This window comes from Habropoda laboriosa, unplaced genomic scaffold (assembly GCF_001263275.1).
Source record: "Habropoda laboriosa isolate 0110345459 unplaced genomic scaffold, ASM126327v1 scaffold128, whole genome shotgun sequence".
NCBI lineage: Eukaryota > Metazoa > Arthropoda > Insecta > Hymenoptera > Apidae > Habropoda > Habropoda laboriosa.
The window spans coordinates 663,225-669,165 of NW_017100281.1; the positions used below are offsets into that span (position 1 = coordinate 663,225).

General features: G+C 27.8%; 1 protein-coding gene across 1 annotated transcript in view; it reads right to left on the bottom strand.

Moving 5' to 3' along the window:
• Positions 1-5,941, bottom strand: part of LOC108573601 (diacylglycerol kinase eta-like) — a 36,095-nt gene that overhangs the window by 26,072 nt on the left and 4,082 nt on the right. The window lies entirely within an intron of this gene.

Sequence of the window (5,941 nt, forward strand, 5' to 3'; positions counted from 1 at the left end):
CAACCTACATAAACTTTGAAAAACAAAATACAGTATTTAATACATAACTTTTTATCTATTATGGAACATACATTGCAAATGAGCAAAGCAATAGCAATAGTAATCAGAAGAAGAAATATTTGTTCCTTACAACAAAAACAGCAATTTCAAACATCAAGTTTTTTATACAATATTTAACATTAATCTACTGTACAAATTCTATCTCTCAAATTTCTTACTAGATATAAAATAATAACCTGAATATATTTAAAAAACTTTAGTGATAAATGCAATTACAGTGTATAATAAAAATATTATAGTAATTGGAAAAGTGTTCCTAATAATTTTCCTAAAACATAAAATATATTTTGAACAGTAGTGATGTTTATTAATATTATATAAGTCATTGTTCAAATTCTCTAATAATGTTGTTACGATTGTAAATAGATGTTTTCATTATAATTGTTCAATTATCATAAGCAAGTACTGTTTATTTGTTAACAAAATAAACGTTATTTACTTATAATAATTTAATAAAGGAAGGAAGAAAGAACTGGGACAAGAAGCATACTGGGGAGACAGAAAGACTAAAGAAAGAGATAAGGAAAAGGAGATTAAGATGTAGCAATGTAGGTAACATCAAATATAAGAATAAGGAATATGAAAAATACTGATGATGCATGAAAGATGCACGCAAAAGTGAGGAATGAAACGAAGGAGTGATTGGAGGAACTTTGGGAAGAGGGATATTTAACAAGGAAAATCGACAAGATGCTGGTTGGGGAACTTAAGACTGCAGACTGTGAATACTCTAGGATGTATGAAGAAGAACTGCATAAGAGGGGGTAGAAGGGAGTGGAAAATAGATGGGAGGGAGAAGGGAATCACAGTTAAACAATGAGAGAAACTATTTTACAGCTATTTTGACATTTTGACTGTATTAAAATCGCTTGGATTCACTATTATATTTAATTAGGATTATGCAACTGCAGTTTTGCTTTTAAAAATCATTTGTATTGTGCTTAAGAATGACACAAAAAAACAGTTAAAAATTGAAAACCAAGTTTGTACTTTTCTGAAATAACTAAATTTTTAAGAAGCATAGTTACTAAACTGCAATAAGAAAATATCACATTTTAAAAAATGCAGTCATTCTAAAAGTGCAAACACAATTCAGTAGGCATAATGAAAAAAAAGGAAGATACTTCAATTTTTTGCATTAATGATTAAAATATAGGCTGAAATACGTATTGAATAATTAAATTGTTTAAAAAAAAAGTTAAACCTGAGTTATGTTTTATCAATATAATAATTTTATCGTTATAATAAACAATCGTTTAGTGCACTGATGAATTATGAGTTGCTAAATATTTTACTGTAATCTTAAAAGTATGTGCATACTGAATCTTAATTATTTATAAAAGTATATGCACGGAACAAAATGTTCTGAAGAATGCCATCTTTACACTTTTTAAATTCTACACCACCAAATTTCATCAAAATTCCTAAGGGATTAACAGTAAAGCATACTTATGAGATAAAGATTGTAACTACTTTACTGTGATATGTTATTATACATTTCAATTATTTAGGATGTACCTAACACAGCATACCTTGAATAATTTAATATACTGTACATCGACAATGCTAAAATTATTGCCCAAAACGTTAGGGTCAGAAAATTTTCAGCTATTAAAAATGTGAATTGTGCTTTTTGTTTGTTCACAAGTTGTAATGCAGTCGATTTTCATAGAGTCAGACATTAATATGAAAAAATAGAAACAGTAATAACTGATTGTGGACAAAGAAGATATCATGCATATAGCAATATAAAAATCACGCTGTATGTTGGAACTGACATACAATGTGTTAATAAAGACTTTATTAACACAGTGGGATTTACTTGGTGATGTAATAAGAAAAATGTGAACTCTGAAAAAAAAAAAAAAAAATAAACTTTTAAGAATATACCACTTGTGATGGAAGTGCTATAACTTTTACACTAACTGATGACACCCTTCATGCTATACAGAGTGTTTCTTAACATGTGGGACTCATTTTAGCAGTGGATGAGGGATACAAAACATTGAAAAAAGTCCATATAAACATATGCCCTAGTTGATCTTATTTCAGAGTTATAGTAATTTTTGTACTTCAGTAATGTGCAATTTCATGTAATCTTTGAAATGTCTTTTATCTGGCAGATGTCTATTGGGGACACAATCCACATATAGAGGTCTCACTCCACCTGAATTACATTCAGCAAGTCTATATGTCAAACGCAGATTTGCCACATTTCTGTTTTGAATACTTATTCATTATCATTTGTAACACACATGAATTAATGAATTATCAAATGCTCTTACCAAAAGAATGATCTAGACTGACTTATAGAACCAAATAGTCAACAACATCGAAAGATATGAAGGAATTATCAGGCACTGTATAAAAGTACTAGTAGAATCAGTTCTACTATGTAGCTTAATTCGTCATTAAGAGTTGTTTGAGTACAATAATGGCTATAACTTGGGTACAAGGTCAAACAGGACACATGTTTACATGAACCTTTCTTCATTGTTTTTGCATTTTCCATCCACTATTAAAGTGCATCTCACATATTAAGAAATACTCTGCATGTACTAGACATACTAGCTAAATATTAGCCATAAACACCACTATGTTACTGAAGACTTTGGTGATATTGAACCTCTAACTTGATGTTATGTGAAGAAAATATCTCGTTAACCATTACGTTTAGAACCAATAAAAGTTAATATATTTTTATGCAGAATTCAACATTCTTTTGTGTTTTGATATAAAGAATACAACAATCCACTATACAATATATATTCACTATATTTTAAATAAATTTTATAAATTCTATAGTTATAACAAGATGCTACATTAAGATTTAAGAGTAGCTTATATTTTATGAATGTGGAAACCAATTCTATTGTATACCAAGATCTTACAAATTTTCATTTTTCATATTCATTATGAATTAATATGAAAACAGCAAAATTTCCTTACATACCATTTTTCCCTTGGTAATGAAATGAAAGAATCAAATTCAATTTTAATTAACATTATTTAAACACACTCCCATTCATAAATATTAAGACAACCAGTTACATTTGTATATAGTAAAGACTGCATAAATCAGGATTTCATAGTTGTAGTACTGCAATCGAAAAACCTTTCTTAAAGTATTACAGAATAGGAATAAAAAGCTAGAATGGATTAAAATTTAGAAATAGGTCTGCAAAGCAAAAACCGGTCATAATACAACTTTTAGAGAGGCTACAACAGGTGAGGGAATAACCCGCCGATAGTTTGAAAAATTTAGATTAGAAGATATAAAGTTCAAATATGAACCATGTGGCCAACCAGATATTACCGATAACAATCAATTAAAAATAGTTTCCAGTCATCTACAAGCTATATGGAATGTATGCATTTCTCTTTTTACACAGAATTTAAAAAATTCACTTCTACAAGAGTAACCTGTGATGAAAAGTGAATTTTGTACCAATAGTCGATGTTTGGCACAATAACTTGATATTAATGCAACTTCAAAATTTACTAAAGAAAAATTATAGTAATTATTTAGTTGTCTGTAACAGGTATTATCCATTTTTTCCTTTTAATAATTAACAGACACTTCATACAGACAAATATTACCTAAAATTGCAAAAAATTCATGAACAGTTATTATGCAAAAAATAACCAGCTTGAGTAAATAGGCATGATGTTTTGCTGCTTCAGGATAACACTTGGCCTCTTATTTTATAAATAAAAATTCGAAAACCGCATGAGCTACATAGACATCTTTTTCACTCACCTTACTTCCTAAACTTAGATCACTCTATAGTAGGAAATAAATTTAAATGATGATACTACAGCATTGTGAAAATTATTAAATTAATACCTTGCTTTTTAATGATCACAATGTATTAAATCTGATAAATCATACTTTGATTAATAAATATTATTTCCAATAAAACTCTTTGTGTTGAAAGTTATATATTAAAACTTTGGCCATTTCATCTGCAACAACTTAATAATATTAAATGTACAGGGTATCCCTAAAATCGTGGTACAACCGACCGAGTAGTGATTTTATATGTATATAAAGTAAGTCGAAAAAAAAGGATAACATTTTTTTATTTAAGGCTTCATTTTCGACAAAATGAGTTTGAAAATTCGTCAGATACCTGTGTATTAACTGCAAGTTTGGAGGTATGAAACTAGTATACACAGTATACTAGTATTTGTCTTATTAAACATCGACAGTGTGAGCAACACGGTCAATATTTCGAACACTTGTTAGATTAATAAAATGATTCTTAAAAAGTACTAATCTTATCCTTATTTATGAAACATTCAAATTAAATATAGAATAAAAGAAAATAATAGTATAGACCGATATTGTAGAAATAAGATAACAGCAATAATAGGAAGCAAATAGTGACATTGTCCAAGATTAATAATACAAACACGAGCAGAAACAGAAGTTTCATACCTCAAAACTTGCAGTTAATACGTGGGTACCTGACGGATTTTCAAACTCATTTTTTTCGAAAACGGAGCCTTAAATGAAAAAATGTTATTCTTTTCTTCGACTTATTTTTGCATATAGAATCACCACCCGGCCGATTGTACCACGATTTTGAAGGACTCTTGTATATGCTTTATAAAGTAAGATACTACACCGGATAATACCTAAACTTATAACAATTTTGTAATGATTTTTCAGGTTTACCTCATAGAAGATGGCTTAGTATTTATGAGCAGGAGTCAAACATGGATACTAATGATTTGAAATTTGAAACTCTTCAATAAATTCACATAGAATTACTTAACATTAAAATTGTTTATAATTAGCAACAATTATTCCAAAACAAATTAAGAAAAACTTTTTAATTATATAATGATCTTTCAGAAGAACATACTATTCTGGTAATTTGAAGAATTGCTAAAAAAATAGGAGAACAAAGTAAAATATATTAATTTGGTTTCCATATTTGAATATTTGATAAAGCTCTTTATAAAAATATAAGTAAAATTATAACCAACATTTTTTGTATCAATAACATTTGTATAACTGATTCTCAACACCATAATTTGTAATTATTCTTTACATTACATCTATAGTTGAAATCTACAGTTATGTGGAACATCATACAGTTCAGTCACACACCTTTTGGATTGTCTGGTGCAGCATTCCACTACAAATCCAAATCCAGAGGAACTAATCCCACCATTGTTATAATCATAGGAAGAATTGTTTTGTACTTTAATCCAAATTCCATTGGTTCCAATACTGCTCCAGTTTCTTAATTACACTAAATTATGTAACAAGATAAGCGAAACATAAGAAACTAATTTTGAAAGTTTATCCCAAAATTTTTCTTTAAAAATGAGAAATATATAATAAGAATGCCATATTCTGTTTATTTGTCTTTTAATCTGGTCTTTTTATATTTATTTTGCACAAATCTAATTATTTATGGTTGTATGTTTAAAATATTTATCTACATGCATATTATTCACTGCACAGAAATTAATTCATATTATTGCAAAAATTCAAAATTTATGTTTGAACAAAGAACATTTGCACTAGCTTAATCAATAAATATACTAAACATTAAATATGATTGTAAGATGAATGTAAAAATGATTAAAGTTCAAAATACTAAAAACAATTGCAATATAAAATTCAGAATTAAAACATGTAAATAATAATAGTATTTAAATATTTATGATATTTGAACAAATAACAACACATTCAAAAATTCTCAAAAACTACGTGCTTAACTTACACTTACCATCTACAAATAAAGTTAATGAAGCTTCACGTATACAAAGAACCCTAATGCACAACACCAGTTTCATCTGAAATAAAATTAAAAAAGAGACACGCCATGCTGTTTAAAGCTTTTCATTATTACTTACTTATCTC